The sequence below is a fragment of the Acanthochromis polyacanthus genome, chromosome 4 (genome assembly GCF_021347895.1).
Source record: "Acanthochromis polyacanthus isolate Apoly-LR-REF ecotype Palm Island chromosome 4, KAUST_Apoly_ChrSc, whole genome shotgun sequence".
NCBI classification, from domain to species: Eukaryota; Metazoa; Chordata; class Actinopteri; family Pomacentridae; genus Acanthochromis; species Acanthochromis polyacanthus.
The window spans coordinates 207,235-222,603 of NC_067116.1; the positions used below are offsets into that span (position 1 = coordinate 207,235).

Below are 15,369 nucleotides of genomic sequence, written 5' to 3' on the forward strand. Positions count from 1 at the left end.
ACCCTGAAGTCTCGGCTCAGGGTTTTTTATGAGCGAGGTGCTCGCGCATACCTGGTGCGGTCGCGGAGACGGCTGCATGAACAGTCAGAGGCGTGCTCTGCGGCTTTTTTCAGCTCGATTCGTGCAGATAGAGAGAGACAGGTTCTGACCGCAGTCAGGGATGCTCAGGGACGGCTCACTGCTGACGTGTGTGACATGGTGGGTGTTTCTACCGACTACTATCGGGATTTTTTTGGGGGGAGGGCGGTTGACGAGGACGGGGCTGAGGGGTTTCTGGGCCTGCTTACTCGGCGGGTGCCACCCGACATAGCACGTGCTATGGAGGCCCCGCTCTCGCTCACTGAACTCGGGGCTGTGCTCCGTCGGATGAGGAGAAAGGTCGTCCCCGGTATTGATGGGCTTCCGGTGGAATTTTACATGGTTTTCTGGGAGGTGCTAGGGCCGACAGTGTTGGAGGTTTTTAATGAGGTGCTGCATAGTGGTGTGATGGGGGAATCTTTGGCCACTGGGGTTGTCTCCCTCTTATACAAGAAGGGGGACCGGGCGGATCTGGGGAACTGGCGTCCACTGACTATGCTGTGTGTGGACTACAAGCTTTTGGCGAAAGTCCTTGCGGACAGACTTGGCACGGCGCTACCGCACGTGATCCATGTGGACCAGACGTGTGGGGTGAAGGGGCGCTCGGTGAGGTGGAACCTTCAGCTGGTCCGAGACGCAATTGCTTGGTCTGAGGACCGTCACTTGCCACTAATGGCTGTGGCCCTCGATCAGCAAAGGGCGTTTGACAGGGTTCACCGGGGCTTTTTGTTCAGGGGTTTGGAAAGGATGGGTTTCGGCCGCGTTTTTGTGGGGTGGTTGCGGACTTTGTACGCAAATGTGCGGAGCATGGTGACGGTGAATGGTCACCTGGGGAGGGTTTTTGGGGTGCACTCTGGGGTGCGGCAGGGGTGCCCGCTCTCTCCTTTGCTGTACGTTTTGTATATTGAACCTCTTGGAGAGGCCATCCGCGTGGATCAGGGGATCAGAGGGTTTTTGGTGCCAGGCAGTGGGGGCACACGGGTGAAGCTGTCCCAGTACGCGGACGACATGACGTTGCTGCTGGACAGTGATGGATGTCTGGTCAGGGCTTTGCGGGTCATACAGGATTTTGGGCGGGCTGCAGGGGCGAGCCTGAACCTTGCAAAGTCCTCGGTTAAGTTTTTTGGACGGTGGAAGGGGCGGACGGACGTACCGGGGGGCTTGGCGCACTGCCGTGGCCCGCTGAAGGTCTTGGGAGTTCATTTCGAGACAGCCAACAGTGCTGCCTCGAACTGGACTGACCGCCTTGCCAAGGTTCAGAGGAAGCTGTCATTGTGGAGGGGCAGATTCCTGACTTTTTTCGGGAAAGTGCTGGTGCTGAAGGTAGATGTGCTACCGTCCCTTTTGTACCTGGCGTATGTCTACCCCCTTCCAGTGTGCATGAGGAGGTCGCTGATGCGTATGGTCTTTGGTTTCATGTGGGGAGGGCGATACGAATACGTATCAAGGGCCCGCATGATGGTTGGGATAGACGGAGGGGGGAGGGATGTCCCACATTTGCCACTGAAGCTGGACTGTATGTTCGTGTCCTTCTTGTGCGCTCAGCTGTCTGGCCCAGTATTGCACCCTTCGGGCTACTTTCTGCGGCTGTTTTTTGCCTACCAGGCAAGACAGCTCATGGTGTGGGACAACCTGGCACCACGGGTGGAGCAGCAGCCTTGGCATTACCGCCATGCTGCACGGTGGCTGAGAGCCCATCCGGAGGCGTCCGTAGGGGCAGTGAGGGTCGATCATAGGGCCCTGTACAACGAGGTCAGGGAAAGGGTGTCTGCACCACCGGTGATCGGGGTGCCGTCCAGCACTTGGAGAGAGATACAGCCGCGTGGCCTTGATAATGGGCTCAGGGACCTGAATTGGTTGTGCCTCCACAGGTGCTTGCCAGTGCGCAAGGTGATGCACAGGCACGGGCTGGCGGGATCTCCTGCCTGTCCAAGGGAGGGCTGTGGGGAGGAGGAGTCGGTTGCACATGTTATGTGGGACTGTCCCTTTGCGCAGGCGCTCTGGTCTTGGGTGGAGTTGAGGTTTGGGCGGGCAATGTCTTGGCCTGCCTTGTCATGGGAGCGCGTCGACAGAGGAGTGGGCACAGGAAGGGGGGTGTTCCTTGTCTTGCTGATTGTCAGCCTGGTCAAAAAGTACTTGTGGTGGGCAAGGCAGGAGCTTGTCCAGAAACACAGGACTGTCAGTAGGCAAGGGGTGATGGGGAGGTTGGTGGCGGAGCTTCGGGGGAGGGTTGACAGCGACATATTGAGGTGGGGGCAGCATGCAGCTCTGGAGAGGTGGAAAGGGGGTTTGGGGTTGGTGGGATGGGGGCTTGGTGTGTGTCACGGGGGGAGGTTTTGATTATTGCAAACGACTGTGATTGCTTTGGTTTTATTTTTGTGCCAATGGGATGGTTTGTTGGACGATTGTTCTCAGCAACAGTGTTTTTTTCCGGCTGGGGCAGTTTTTTTGTTGTGGGTGGTTTGTCTTCTGTGCAACGAGTGTCATGGTTTGTTCTTTGCTGTGTTTGTGTATGTATTGTGTGCTTCTGTGATTCAGGCATTGTGTTTGTGTGAGTTCTGTTGATTGATTTCTTTAATAAAAAAAAAAAAAAAAAAAAAAAAAAATCTGTTCTTATCAGTTTAATATCTGATATGTCCTCCATGTGAGGACTACATATTAAACGCATTTTTAGCACTGGGAGCTGAACGAGGGGCTTGCTCCTTTCACTCCACGCATCCACCCGGCATTGCAGTGCCGCCGGAAACGGTGCACCCTTCTCTGGCCTTGTGGAATGAAAAGACACAAACATAAAAGGACAACCACTGCAGCACACACTGTGAGGTCAGAGAATGAACCCAAAGCGGTCAAACAAAGCCAGCAGCGTGAGGTGCTTGTGTGGCGTTTTCATGCTTATTCAAATCAGTTTGAAGAGAGAATGGTTTTAATCTGGCTGCGGACGGCAAAGGCCTTCATTCACACTTTCCGGGACTTACTCTGGTTTCTCTTCATAACGTACAAGTCTTTCGCCTTTTACTAAAGATTTCCGTGGAGAGTGACTCCAACGAGTTTATCCTATTTTTGGCAGGCTTTGCCGTCTGGCAGAGCCATATCTGTTTGTTGAAAGCAAAGGAGCTGTGCTTGACAGATTTTTGGGCGGTGCTGAGTGGAGCTTGTGTGTGAGGTCACCAGGCAGAAGCCACTAGCGCAGCCCGGTGAAAACAGTGCACCAGCACAAGTGAGAACTGCGCCAGGGGGCTGGGCCCGTTCAGCAAACGGTCATGGGTCATCGCTTCTCGGCCTTTTGGCTAAGATCAAGTGTAGTATCTGTTCTTATCAGTTTAATATCTGATATGTCCTCCATGTGAGGACTACATATTAAACGCATTTTTAGCACTGGGAGCTGAACGAGGGGCTTGCTCCTTTCACTCCACGCATCGACCCGGCATTGCAGTGCCGCCGGGAACGGTGCACCCTTCTCTGGCCTTGTGGAATGAAAAGACACAGACATAAAAGGACAACCACTGCAGCACACACTGTGAGGTCAGAGAATGAACCCAAAGCGGTCAAACAAAGCCAGCAGCGTGAGGTGCTTGTGTGGCGTTTTCATGCTTATCCAAATCAGTTTGAAGAGAGAATGGTTTTAATCTGGCTGCGGACGGCAAAGGCCTTCATTCACACTTTCCGAGGCCCGAGTCCCAACAACCAGGGGAACGGTCAGAACACGGCCGGCCGCAGTAGGATTGGTCATCCGTCCGACTGGCCGCAATACGACTGGACGGAGCCTTTGGCAACACGGGGAGGTGAGGTGCACTGGGCGTGGCCCGGCATCTGCTACCCGTGACCAATGCAAGCGAGTCTCACCATGAGTGTGGTGCCTGTGACAACCAGGCTTTTGGGCTGCTTCTTCTGCAGAAAGGCAGACTTACTCTGGTTTCTCTTCATAACGTACAAGTCTTTCGCCTTTTACTAAAGACTTCCGTGGAGAGTGACTCCAACGAGTGTATCCGATTTTTGGCAGGCTTTGCCGTCTGGCAGAGCCATATCTGTTTGTTGAAAGCAAAGGAGCTGTGCTTGACAGATTTTTGGGCGGTGCTGAGTGGAGCTTGTGTGTGAGGTCACCAGGCAGAAGCCACTAGCGCAGCCCGGTGAAAACAGTGCACCAGCACAAGTGACAACTGCGCCAGGGGGCTGGGCCCGTTCAGCAAACGGTCATGGGTCATCGCTTCTCGGCGTTTTGGTTAAGATCAAGTGTAGTATCTGTTCTTATCAGTTTAATATCTGATATGTCCTCCATGTGAGGACTACATATTAAACGCATTTTTAGCACTGGGAGCTGAACGAGGGGCTTGCTCCTTTCACTCCACGCATCGACCCGGCATTGCAGTGCCGCCGGGAACGGTGCACCCTTCTCTGGCCTTGTGGAATGAAAAGACACAGACATAAAAGAACAACCACTGCAGCACACACTGTGAGATCAGAGAATGAACCCAAAGCGGTCAAACAAAGCCAGCAGCGTGAGGTGCTTGTGTGGCGTTTTCATGCTTATCCAAATCAGTTTGAAGAGAGAATGGTTTTAATCTGGCTGCGGACGGCAAAGGCCTTCATTCACTTTCCGAGGCCCGAGTCCCAACAACCAGGGGAACGGTCAGAACACGGCCGGCCGCAGTAGGATTGGTCATCCGTCCGACTGGCCGCAATACGACTGGACGGAGCCTTTGGCAACACGGGGAGGTGAGGTGCACTGGGCGTGGCCCGGCATCTGCTACCCGTGACCAATGCAAGCGAGTCTCACCATGAGTGTGGTGCCTGTGACAACCAGGCTTTTGGGCTGCTTCTTCTGCAGAAAGGCAGACTTACTCTGGTTTCTCTTCATAACGTACAAGTCTTTCGCCTTTTACTAAAGACTTCCGTGGAGAGTGACTCCAACGAGTGTATCCTATTTTTGGCAGGCTTTGCCGTCTGGCAGAGCCATATCTGTTTGTTGAAAGCAAAGGAGCTGTGCTTGACAGATTTTTGGGCGGTGCTGAGTGGAGCTTGTGTGTGAGGTCACCAGGCAGAAGCCACTAGCGCAGCCCGGTGAAAACAGTGCACCAGCACAAGTGACAACTGCGCCAGGGGGCTGGGCCCGTTCAGCAAACGGTCATGGGTCATCGCTTCTCGGCGTTTTGGTTAAGATCAAGTGTAGTATCTGTTCTTATCAGTTTAATATCTGATATGTCCTCCATGTGAGGACTACATATTAAACGCATTTTTAGCACTGGGAGCTGAACGAGGGGCTTGCTCCTTTCACTCCACGCATCGACCCGGCATTGCAGTGCCGCCGGGAACGGTGCACCCTTCTCTGGCCTTGTGGAATGAAAAGACACAGACATAAAAGAACAACCACTGCAGCACACACTGTGAGATCAGAGAATGAACCCAAAGCGGTCAAACAAAGCCAGCAGCGTGAGGTGCTTGTGTGGCGTTTTCATGCTTATCCAAATCAGTTTGAAGAGAGAATGGTTTTAATCTGGCTGCGGACGGCAAAGGCCTTCATTCACACTTTCCGAGGCCCGAGTCCCAACAACCAGGGGAACGGTCAGAACACGGCCGGCCGCAGTAGGATTGGTCATCCGTCCGACTGGCCGCAATACGACTGGACGGAGCCTTTGGCAACACGGGGAGGTGAGGTGCACTGGGCGTGGCCCGGCATCTGCTACCCGTGACAAATGCAAGCGAGTCTCACCATGAGTGTGGTGCCTGTGACAACCAGGCTTTTGGGCTGCTTCTTCTGCAGAAAGGCAGACTTACTCTGGTTTCTCTTCATAACGTACAAGTCTTTCGCCTTTTATTAAAGACTTCCGTGGAGAGTGACTCCAACGAGTGTATTCTATTTTGGCAGGCTTTGCCGTCTGGCAGAGCCATATCTGTTTGTTGAAAGCAAAGGAGCTGTGCTTGACAGATTTTTGGGCGGTGCTGAGTGGAGCTTGTGTGTGAGGTCACCAGGCAGAAGCCACTAGCGCAGCCCGGTGACAACAGTGCACCAGCACAAGTGAGAACTGCGCCAGGGGGCTGGGCCCGTTCAGCAAACGGTCATGGGTCATCGCTTCTCGGCCTTTTGGTTAAGATCAAGTGTAGTATCTGTTCTTATCAGTTTAATATCTGATATGTCCTCCATGTGAGGACTACATATTAAACGCATTTTTAGCACTGGGAGCTGAACGAGGGGCTTGCTCCTTTCACTCCACGCATCGACCCGGCATTGCAGTGCCGCCGGGAACGGTGCACCCTTCTCTGGCCTTGTGGAATGAAAAGACACAGACATAAAAGAACAACCACTGCAGCACACACTGTGAGATCAGAGAATGAACCCAAAGCGGTCAAACAAAGCCAGCAGCGTGAGGTGCTTGTGTGGCGTTTTCATGCTTATCCAAATCAGTTTGAAGAGAGAATGGTTTTAATCTGGCTGCGGACGGCAAAGGCCTTTATTCACTTTCCGAGGCCCGAGTCCCAACAACCAGGGGAACGGTCAGAACACGGCCGGCCGCAGTAGGATTGGTCATCCGTCCGACTGGCCGCAATACGACTGGACGGAGCCTTTGGCAACACGGGGAGGTGAGGTGCACTGGGCGTGGCCCGGCATCTGCTACCCGTGACCAATGCAAGCGAGTCCCACCATGAGTGTGGTGCCTGTGACAACCAGGCTTTTGGGCTGCTTCTTCTGCAGAAAGGCAGACTTACTCTGGTTTCTCTTCATAACGTACAAATCTTTCGCCTTTTACTAAAGACTTCCGTGGAGAGTGACTCCAACGAGTTTATCCTATTTTTGGCAGGCTTTGCCGTCTGGCAGAGCCATATCTGTTTGTTGAAAGCAAAGGAGCTGTGCTTGACAGATTTTTGGGCGGTGCTGAGTGGAGCTTGTGTGTGAGGTCACCAGGCAGAAGCCACTAGCGCAGCCCGGTGAAAACAGTGCACCAGCACAAGTGAGAACTGCGCCAGGGGGCTGGGCCCGTTCAGCAAACGGTCATGGGTCATCGCTTCTCGGCCTTTTGGCTAAGATCAAGTGTAGTATCTGTTCTTATCAGTTTAATATCTGATATGTCCTCCATGTGAGGACTACATATTAAACGCATTTTTAGCACTGGGAGCTGAACGAGGGGCTTGCTCCTTTCACTCCACGCATCCACCCGGCATTGCAGTGCCGCCGGAAACGGTGCAGCCTTCTCTGGCCTTGTGGAATGAAAAGACACAAACATAAAAGGACAACCACTGCAGCACGCACTGTGAGGTCAGAGAATGAACCCAAAGCGGTCAAACAAAGCCAGCAGCGTGAGGTGCTTGTGTGGCGTTTTCATGCTTATCCAAATCAGTTTGAAGAGAGAATGGTTTTAATCTGGCTGCGGACGCCAAAGGCCTTCATTCACACTTTCCGAGGCCCGAGTCCCAACAACCAGGGGAACGGTCAGAACACGGCCGGCCGCAGTAGGATTGGTCATCCGTCCGACTGGCCGCAATACGACTGGACGGAGCCTTTGGCAACACGGGGAGGTGAGGTGCACTGGGCGTGGCCCGGCATCTGCTACCCGTGACAAATGCAAGCGAGTCCCACCATGAGTGTGGTGCCTGTGACAACCAGGCTTTTGGGCTGCTTCTTCTGCAGAAAGGCAGACTTACTCTGGTTTCTCTTCATAACGTACAAATCTTTCGCCTTTTACTAAAGACTTCCGTGGAGAGTGACTCCAACGAGTTTGTCCTATTTTTGGCAGGCTTTGCCGTCTGGCAGAGCCATATCTGTTTGTTGAAAGCAAAGGAGCTGTGCTTGACAGATTTTTGGGCGGTGCTGAGTGGAGCTTGTGTGTGAGGTCACCAGGCAGAAGCCACTAGCGCAGCCCGGTGAAAACAGTGCACCAGCACAAGTGAGAACTGCGCCAGGGGGCTGGGCCCGTTCAGCAAACGGTCATGGGTCATCGCTTCTCGGCCTTTTAGCTAAGATCAAGTGTAGTATCTGTTCTTATCAGTTTAATATCTGATATGTCCTCCATGTGAGGACTACATATTAAACGCATTTTTAGCACTGGGAGCTGAACGAGGGGCTTGCTCCTTTCACTCCACGCATCCACCCGGCATTGCAGTGCCGCCGGAAACGGTGCACCCTTCTCTGGCCTTGTGGAATGAAAAGACACAAACATAAAAGGACAACCACTGCAGCACACACTGTGAGGTCAGAGAATGAACCCAAAGCGGTCAAACAAAGCCAGCAGCGTGAGGTGCTTGTGTGGCGTTTTCATGCTTATTCAAATCAGTTTGAAGAGAGAATGGTTTTAATCTGGCTGCGGACGGCAAAGGCCTTCATTCACACTTTCCGGGACTTACTCTGGTTTCTCTTCATAACGTACAAGTCTTTCGCCTTTTACTAAAGACTTCCGTGGAGAGTGACTCCAACGAGTTTATCCTATTTTTGGCAGGCTTTGCCGTCTGGCAGAGCCATATCTGTTTGTTGAAAGCAAAGGAGCTGTGCTTGACAGATTTTTGGGCGATGCTGAGTGGAGCTTGTGTGTGAGGTCACCAGGCAGAATCCACTAGCGCAGCCCGGTGAAAACAGTGCACCAGCACAAGTGAGAACTGCGCCAGGGGGCTGGGCCCGTTCAGCAAACGGTCATGGGTCATCGCTTCTCGGCCTTTTGGCTAAGATCAAGTGTAGTATCTGTTCTTATCAGTTTAATATCTGATATGTCCTCCATGTGAGGACTACATATTAAACGCATTTTTAGCACTGGGAGCTGAACGAGGGGCTTGCTCCTTTCACTCCACGCATCCACCCGGCATTGCAGTGCCGCCGGAAACGGTGCACCCTTCTCTGGCCTTGTGGAATGAAAAGACACAAACATAAAAGGACAACCACTGCAGCACACACTGTGAGGTCAGAGAATGAACCCAAAGCGGTCAAACAAAGCCAGCAGCGTGAGGTGCTTGTGTGGCGTTTTCATGCTTATTCAAATCAGTTTGAAGAGAGAATGGTTTTAATCTGGCTGCGGACGGCAAAGGCCTTCATTCACACTTTCCGGGACTTACTCTGGTTTCTCTTCATAACGTACAAGTCTTTCGCCTTTTACTAAAGACTTCCGTGGAGAGTGACTCCAACGAGTTTATCCTATTTTTGGCAGGCTTTGCCGTCTGGCAGAGCCATATCTGTTTGTTGAAAGCAAAGGAGCTGTGCTTGACAGATTTTTGGGCGGTGCTGAGTGGAGCTTGTGTGTGAGGTCACCAGGCAGAATCCACTAGCGCAGCCCGGTGAAAACAGTGCACCAGCACAAGTGAGAACTGCGCCAGGGGGCTGGGCCCGTTCAGCAAACGGTCATGGGTCATCGCTTCTCGGCCTTTTGGCTAAGATCAAGTGTAGTATCTGTTCTTATCAGTTTAATATCTGATATGTCCTCCATGTGAGGACTACATATTAAACGCATTTTTAGCACTGGGAGCTGAACGAGGGGCTTGCTCCTTTCACTCCACGCATCCACCCGGCATTGCAGTGCCGCCGGAAACGGTGCACCCTTCTCTGGCCTTGTGGAATGAAAAGACACAAACATAAAAGGACAACCACTGCAGCACGCACTGTGAGGTCAGAGAATGAACCCAAAGCGGTCAAACAAAGCCAGCAGCGTGAGGTGCTTGTGTGGCGTTTTCATGCTTATCCAAATCAGTTTGAAGAGAGAATGGTTTTAATCTGGCTGCGGACGCCAAAGGCCTTCATTCACACTTTCCGAGGCCCGAGTCCCAACAACCAGGGGAACGGTCAGAACACGGCCGGCCGCAGTAGGATTGGTCATCCGTCCGACTGGCCGCAATACGACTGGACGGAGCCTTTGGCAACACGGGGAGGTGAGGTGCACTGGGCGTGGCCCGGCATCTGCTACCCGTGACAAATGCAAGCGAGTCCCACCATGAGTGTGGTGCCTGTGACAACCAGGCTTTTGGGCTGCTTCTTCTGCAGAAAGGCAGACTTACTCTGGTTTCTCTTCATAACGTACAAATCTTTCGCCTTTTACTAAAGACTTCCGTGGAGAGTGACTCCAACGAGTTTATCCTATTTTGGCAGGCTTTGCCGTCTGGCAGAGCCATATCTGTTTGTTGAAAGCAAAGGAGCTGTGCTTGACAGATTTTTGGGCGGTGCTGAGTGGAGCTTGTGTGTGAGGTCACCAGGCAGAAGCCACTAGCGCAGCCCGGTGAAAACAGTGCACCAGCACAAGTGACAACTGCGCCAGGGGGCTGGGCCCGTTCAGCAAACGGTCATGGGTCATCGCTTCTCGGCCTTTTAGCTAAGATCAAGTGTAGTATCTGTTCTTATCAGTTTAATATCTGATATGTCCTCCATGTGAGGACTACATATTAAACGCATTTTTAGCACTGGGAGCTGAACGAGGGGCTTGCTCCTTTCACTCCACGCATCCACCCGGCATTGCAGTGCCGCCGGAAACGGTGCACCCTTCTCTGGCCTTGTGGAATGAAAAGACACAAACATAAAAGGACAACCACTGCAGCACACACTGTGAGGTCAGAGAATGAACCCAAAGCGGTCAAACAAAGCCAGCAGCGTGAGGTGCTTGTGTGGCGTTTTCATGCTTATTCAAATCAGTTTGAAGAGAGAATGGTTTTAATCTGGCTGCGGACGGCAAAGGCCTTCATTCACACTTTCCGGGACTTACTCTGGTTTCTCTTCATAACGTACAAGTCTTTCGCCTTTTACTAAAGACTTCCGTGGAGAGTGACTCCAACGAGTTATCCTATTTTGGCAGGCTTTGCCGTCTGGCAGAGCCATATCTGTTTGTTGAAAGCAAAGGAGCTGTGCTTGACAGATTTTTGGGCGATGCTGAGTGGAGCTTGTGTGTGAGGTCACCAGGCAGAATCCACTAGCGCAGCCCGGTGAAAACAGTGCACCAGCACAAGTGAGAACTGCGCCAGGGGGCTGGGCCCGTTCAGCAAACGGTCATGGGTCATCGCTTCTCGGCCTTTTGGCTAAGATCAAGTGTAGTATCTGTTCTTATCAGTTTAATATCTGATATGTCCTCCATGTGAGGACTGCATATTAAACGCATTTTTAGCACTGGGAGCTGAACGAGGGCTTGCTCCTTTCACTCCACGCATCCACCCGGCATTGCAGTGCCGCCGGAAACGGTGCACCCTTCTCTGGCCTTGTGGAATGAAAAGACACAAACATAAAAGGACAACCACTGCAGCACACACTGTGAGGTCAGAGAATGAACCCAAAGCGGTCAAACAAAGCCAGCAGCGTGAGGTGCTTGTGTGGCGTTTTCATGCTTATTCAAATCAGTTTGAAGAGAGAATGGTTTTAATCTGGCTGCGGACGGCAAAGGCCTTCATTCCACACTTTCCGGGACTTACTCTGGTTTCTCTTCATAACGTACAAGTCTTTCGCCTTTTACTAAAGACTTCCGTGGAGAGTGACTCCAACGAGTTTATCCTATTTTTGGCAGGCTTTGCCGTCTGGCAGAGCCATATCTGTTTGTTGAAAGCAAAGGAGCTGTGCTTGACAGATTTTTGGGCGGTGCTGAGTGGAGCTTGTGTGTGAGGTCACCAGGCAGAATCCACTAGCGCAGCCCGGTGAAAACAGTGCACCAGCACAAGTGAGAACTGCGCCAGGGGCTGGGCCCGTTCAGCAAACGGTCATGGGTCATCGCTTCTCGGCCTTTTGGCTAAGATCAAGTGTAGTATCTGTTCTTATCAGTTTAATATCTGATATGTCCTCCATGTGAGGACTACATATTAAACGCATTTTTAGCACTGGGAGCTGAACGAGGGGCTTGCTCCTTTCACTCCACGCATCGACCCGGCATTGCAGTGCCGCCGGGAACGGTGCACCCTTCTCTGGCCTTGTGGAATGAAAAGACACAGACATAAAAGGACAACCACTGCAGCACACACTGTGAGGTCAGAGAATGAACCCAAAGCGGTCAAACAAAGCCAGCAGCGTGAGGTGCTTGTGTGGCGTTTTCATGCTTATCCAAATCAGTTTGAAGAGAGAATGGTTTTAATCTGGCTGCGGACGGCAAAGGCCTTCATTCACACTTTCCGAGGCCCGAGTCCCAACAACCAGGGGAACGGTCAGAACACGGCCGGCCGCAGTAGGATTGGTCATCCGTCCGACTGGCCGCAATACGACTGGACGGAGCCTTTGGCAACACGGGGAGGTGAGGTGCACTGGGCGTGGCCCGGCATCTGCTACCCGTGACAAATGCAAGCGAGTCTCACCATGAGTGTGGTGCCTGTGACAACCAGGCTTTTGGGCTGCTTCTTCTGCAGAAAGGCAGACTTACTCTGGTTTCTCTTCATAACGTACAAGTCTTTCGCCTTTTACTAAAGATTCCGTGGAGAGTGACTCCAACGAGTTTATCCTATTTTTGGCAGGCTTTGCCGTCTGGCAGAGCCATATCTGTTGTTGAAAGCAAAGGAGCTGTGCTTGACAGATTTTTGGGCGGTGCTGAGTGGAGCTTGTGTGTGAGGTCACCAGGCAGAAGCCACTAGCGCAGCCCGGTGAAAACAGTGCACCAGCACAAGTGAGAACTGCGCCAGGGGGCTGGGCCCGTTCAGCAAACGGTCATGGGTCATCGCTTCTCGGCCTTTTGGCTAAGATCAAGTGTAGTATCTGTTCTTATCAGTTTAATATCTGATATGTCCTCCATGTGAGGACTACATATTAAACGCATTTTTAGCACTGGGAGCTGAACGAGGGGCTTGCTCCTTTCACTCCACGCATCGACCCGGCATTGCAGTGCCGCCGGGAACGGTGCACCCTTCTCTGGCCTTGTGGAATGAAAAGACACAGACATAAAAGGACAACCACTGCAGCACACACTGTGAGGTCAGAGAATGAACCCAAAGCGGTCAAACAAAGCCAGCAGCGTGAGGTGCTTGTTGTGGCGTTTTCATGCTTATCCAAATCAGTTTGAAGAGAGAATGGTTTTAATCTGGCTGCGGACGGCAAAGGCCTTCATTCACACTTTCCGAGGCCCGAGTCCCAACAACCAGGGGAACGGTCAGAACACGGCCGGCCGCAGTAGGATTGGTCATCCGTCCGACTGGCCGCAATACGACTGGACGGAGCCTTTGGCAACACGGGGAGGTGAGGTGCACTGGGCGTGGCCCGGCATCTGCTACCCGTGACAAATGCAAGCGAGTCTCACCATGAGTGTGGTGCCTGTGACAACCAGGCTTTTGGGCTGCTTCTTCTGCAGAAAGGCAGACTTACTCTGGTTTCTCTTCATAACGTACAAGTCTTTCGCCTTTTACTAAAGATTTCCGTGGAGAGTGACTCCAACGAGTTTATTCCTATTTTTGGCAGGCTTTGCCGTCTGGCAAGCCATATCTGTTTGTTGAAAGCAAAGGAGCTGTGCTTGACAGATTTTGGGCGGTGCTGAGTGGAGCTTGTGTGTGAGGTCACCAGGCAGAAGCCACTAGCGCAGCCCGGTGAAAACAGTGCACCAGCACAAGTGAGAACTGCGCCAGGGGGCTGGGCCGTTCAGCAAACGGTCATGGGTCATCGCTTCTCGGCCTTTTGGCTAAGATCAAGTGTAGTATCTGTTCTTATCAGTTTAATATCTGATATGTCCTCCATGTGAGGACTTACATATTAACGCATTTTTTAGCACTGGGAGCTGAACGGGGGCTTGCTCCTTTCACTCCACGCATCGACCCGGCATTGCAGTGCCGCCGGGAACGGTGCACCTTCTCTGGCCTTGTGGATGAAAGAGACACAGACATATAAAGGACAACCACTGCAGCACACACTGTGAGGTCAGAGAATGAACCCAAAGCGGTCAAACAAAGCCAGCAGCGTGAGGGCTTGTGTGGCGTTTTTCATGCTTATCCAATCAGTTTGAAGAGAGAATGGTTTTAATCTGGCTGCGGACGGCAAAGGCCTTCATTCACTTCCGGGACTTACTCTGGTTTCTCTTCATAATGTACAGTCTTTCGCCTTTACTAAAGACTTCCGTGGAGGTGACTCCAACGGTTTATCCTATTTTGGCAGGCTTTGCCGTCTGGCAGAGCCATATCTGTTTGTTGAAAGCAAAGGAGCTGTGCTTGACAGATTTTTGGCGGTGCTGAGTGGAGCTTGTGTGTGAGTCACCAGGCGAAGCCACTAGCGCAGCCCGGTGAAAACAGTGCACCAGCACAAGTGAGAACTGCGCCAGGGGGCTGGGCCCGTTCAGCAAACGGTCATGGGTCATCGCTTCTCGGCCTTTTGGCTAAGATCAAGTGTAGTATCTGTTCTTATCAGTTTAATATCTGATATGTCCTCCATGTGAGGACTACATATTAAACGCATTTTTAGCACTGGGAGCTGAACGAGGGGCTTGCTCCTTTCACTCCACGCATCGACCCGGCATTGCAGTGCCGCCGGGAACGGTGCACCCTTCTCTGGCCTTGTGGAATGAAAAGACACAGACATAAAAGACAACCACTGCAGCACACACTGTGAGGTCAGAGAATGAACCCAAAGCGGTCAAACAAAGCCAGCAGCGTGAGGTGCTTGTGTGGCGTTTTCATGCTTATCCAAATCAGTTTGAAGAGAGAATGGTTTTAATCTGGCTGCGGACGGCAAAGGCCTTATTCACTTTCCGAGGCCCGAGTCCCAACAACCAGGGAACGGTCAGAACACGGCCGGCCGCAGTAGGATTGGTCATCCGTCCGACTGGCCGCAATACGACTGGACGGAGCCTTTGGCAACACGGGGAGGTGAGGTGCACTGGGCGTGGCCCGGCATCTGCTACCCGTGACCAATGCAAGCGAGTCTCACCATGAGTGTGGTGCCTGTGACAACCAGGCTTTTGGGCTGCTTCTTCTGCAGAAAGGCAGACTTACTCTGGTTTCTCTTCATAACGTACAAGTCTTTCGCCTTTTACTAAAGACTTCCGTGGAGAGTGACTCCAACGAGTTTATCCTATTTTTGGCAGGCTTTGCCGTCTGGCAGAGCCATATCTGTTTGTTGAAAGCAAAGGAGCTGTGCTTGACAGATTTTTGGGCGGTGCTGAGTGGAGCTTGTGTGTGAGGTCACCAGGCAGAAGCCACTAGCGCAGCCCGGTGAAAACAGTGCACCAGCACAAGTGAGAACTGCGCCAGGGGGCTGGGCCCGTTCAGCAAACGGTCATGGGTCATCGCTTCTCGGCCTTTTGGCTAAGATCAAGTGTTTTGTCGGAGTCTTACACCAGCTGCTGAGGCGTTTTCTACACACCGTGAGGATGGCCGCAGGGGCCACACCGGAGCAGCAGATCCCTAGGGTCGGGCTGAGGTATACCCTTCGTTTCCAAGTGGCGT

The 15,369-nt window shown here is 52.4% G+C and overlaps 1 protein-coding gene and 30 non-coding genes across 31 annotated transcripts in view; 30 read left to right on the plus strand and 1 right to left on the minus strand.

Moving 5' to 3' along the window:
- LOC127533707 (NLR family CARD domain-containing protein 3-like) overlaps positions 1-15,369 on the minus strand; it is a 258,303-nt gene that overhangs the window by 134,565 nt on the left and 108,369 nt on the right. The gene's annotated exons all lie outside the window — the stretch shown is intronic.
- On the plus strand, positions 2,647-2,837 carry LOC127533858 (U2 spliceosomal RNA). Its single transcript, XR_007941734.1, has one exon. It is a non-coding gene; the product is annotated as a U2 spliceosomal RNA (small nuclear RNA).
- On the plus strand, positions 3,050-3,164 carry LOC127533797 (U5 spliceosomal RNA). The gene has a single exon (XR_007941673.1). It is a non-coding gene; the product is annotated as a U5 spliceosomal RNA (small nuclear RNA).
- Positions 3,346-3,536, plus strand: LOC127533860 (U2 spliceosomal RNA). The gene has a single exon (XR_007941736.1). It is a non-coding gene; the product is annotated as a U2 spliceosomal RNA (small nuclear RNA).
- Positions 3,983-4,097, plus strand: LOC127533795 (U5 spliceosomal RNA). Its single transcript, XR_007941671.1, has one exon. It is a non-coding gene; the product is annotated as a U5 spliceosomal RNA (small nuclear RNA).
- LOC127533838 (U2 spliceosomal RNA) lies at positions 4,279-4,469 on the plus strand. Its single transcript, XR_007941714.1, has one exon. It is a non-coding gene; the product is annotated as a U2 spliceosomal RNA (small nuclear RNA).
- Positions 4,914-5,028, plus strand: LOC127533876 (U5 spliceosomal RNA). Its single transcript, XR_007941753.1, has one exon. It is a non-coding gene; the product is annotated as a U5 spliceosomal RNA (small nuclear RNA).
- Positions 5,210-5,400, plus strand: LOC127533839 (U2 spliceosomal RNA). The gene has a single exon (XR_007941715.1). It is a non-coding gene; the product is annotated as a U2 spliceosomal RNA (small nuclear RNA).
- On the plus strand, positions 5,847-5,961 carry LOC127533807 (U5 spliceosomal RNA). The gene has a single exon (XR_007941683.1). It is a non-coding gene; the product is annotated as a U5 spliceosomal RNA (small nuclear RNA).
- Positions 6,142-6,332, plus strand: LOC127533821 (U2 spliceosomal RNA). Its single transcript, XR_007941697.1, has one exon. It is a non-coding gene; the product is annotated as a U2 spliceosomal RNA (small nuclear RNA).
- LOC127533804 (U5 spliceosomal RNA) lies at positions 6,777-6,891 on the plus strand. Its single transcript, XR_007941680.1, has one exon. It is a non-coding gene; the product is annotated as a U5 spliceosomal RNA (small nuclear RNA).
- LOC127533835 (U2 spliceosomal RNA) lies at positions 7,073-7,263 on the plus strand. Its single transcript, XR_007941711.1, has one exon. It is a non-coding gene; the product is annotated as a U2 spliceosomal RNA (small nuclear RNA).
- LOC127533805 (U5 spliceosomal RNA) lies at positions 7,710-7,824 on the plus strand. The gene has a single exon (XR_007941681.1). It is a non-coding gene; the product is annotated as a U5 spliceosomal RNA (small nuclear RNA).
- LOC127533846 (U2 spliceosomal RNA) lies at positions 8,006-8,196 on the plus strand. Its single transcript, XR_007941722.1, has one exon. It is a non-coding gene; the product is annotated as a U2 spliceosomal RNA (small nuclear RNA).
- Positions 8,409-8,523, plus strand: LOC127533868 (U5 spliceosomal RNA). Its single transcript, XR_007941744.1, has one exon. It is a non-coding gene; the product is annotated as a U5 spliceosomal RNA (small nuclear RNA).
- On the plus strand, positions 8,705-8,895 carry LOC127533832 (U2 spliceosomal RNA). The gene has a single exon (XR_007941708.1). It is a non-coding gene; the product is annotated as a U2 spliceosomal RNA (small nuclear RNA).
- On the plus strand, positions 9,108-9,222 carry LOC127533869 (U5 spliceosomal RNA). Its single transcript, XR_007941745.1, has one exon. It is a non-coding gene; the product is annotated as a U5 spliceosomal RNA (small nuclear RNA).
- Positions 9,404-9,594, plus strand: LOC127533833 (U2 spliceosomal RNA). Its single transcript, XR_007941709.1, has one exon. It is a non-coding gene; the product is annotated as a U2 spliceosomal RNA (small nuclear RNA).
- On the plus strand, positions 10,041-10,155 carry LOC127533806 (U5 spliceosomal RNA). The gene has a single exon (XR_007941682.1). It is a non-coding gene; the product is annotated as a U5 spliceosomal RNA (small nuclear RNA).
- LOC127533847 (U2 spliceosomal RNA) lies at positions 10,336-10,526 on the plus strand. Its single transcript, XR_007941723.1, has one exon. It is a non-coding gene; the product is annotated as a U2 spliceosomal RNA (small nuclear RNA).
- On the plus strand, positions 10,739-10,853 carry LOC127533802 (U5 spliceosomal RNA). The gene has a single exon (XR_007941678.1). It is a non-coding gene; the product is annotated as a U5 spliceosomal RNA (small nuclear RNA).
- Positions 11,033-11,222, plus strand: LOC127533851 (U2 spliceosomal RNA). Its single transcript, XR_007941728.1, has one exon. It is a non-coding gene; the product is annotated as a U2 spliceosomal RNA (small nuclear RNA).
- Positions 11,436-11,550, plus strand: LOC127533870 (U5 spliceosomal RNA). The gene has a single exon (XR_007941746.1). It is a non-coding gene; the product is annotated as a U5 spliceosomal RNA (small nuclear RNA).
- On the plus strand, positions 11,731-11,921 carry LOC127533872 (U2 spliceosomal RNA). Its single transcript, XR_007941748.1, has one exon. It is a non-coding gene; the product is annotated as a U2 spliceosomal RNA (small nuclear RNA).
- On the plus strand, positions 12,368-12,481 carry LOC127533811 (U5 spliceosomal RNA). Its single transcript, XR_007941687.1, has one exon. It is a non-coding gene; the product is annotated as a U5 spliceosomal RNA (small nuclear RNA).
- On the plus strand, positions 12,662-12,852 carry LOC127533799 (U2 spliceosomal RNA). Its single transcript, XR_007941675.1, has one exon. It is a non-coding gene; the product is annotated as a U2 spliceosomal RNA (small nuclear RNA).
- LOC127533873 (U5 spliceosomal RNA) lies at positions 13,300-13,417 on the plus strand. The gene has a single exon (XR_007941750.1). It is a non-coding gene; the product is annotated as a U5 spliceosomal RNA (small nuclear RNA).
- On the plus strand, positions 13,594-13,784 carry LOC127533829 (U2 spliceosomal RNA). Its single transcript, XR_007941704.1, has one exon. It is a non-coding gene; the product is annotated as a U2 spliceosomal RNA (small nuclear RNA).
- LOC127533814 (U5 spliceosomal RNA) lies at positions 13,993-14,103 on the plus strand. The gene has a single exon (XR_007941690.1). It is a non-coding gene; the product is annotated as a U5 spliceosomal RNA (small nuclear RNA).
- LOC127533810 (U2 spliceosomal RNA) lies at positions 14,281-14,471 on the plus strand. Its single transcript, XR_007941686.1, has one exon. It is a non-coding gene; the product is annotated as a U2 spliceosomal RNA (small nuclear RNA).
- Positions 14,913-15,027, plus strand: LOC127533871 (U5 spliceosomal RNA). Its single transcript, XR_007941747.1, has one exon. It is a non-coding gene; the product is annotated as a U5 spliceosomal RNA (small nuclear RNA).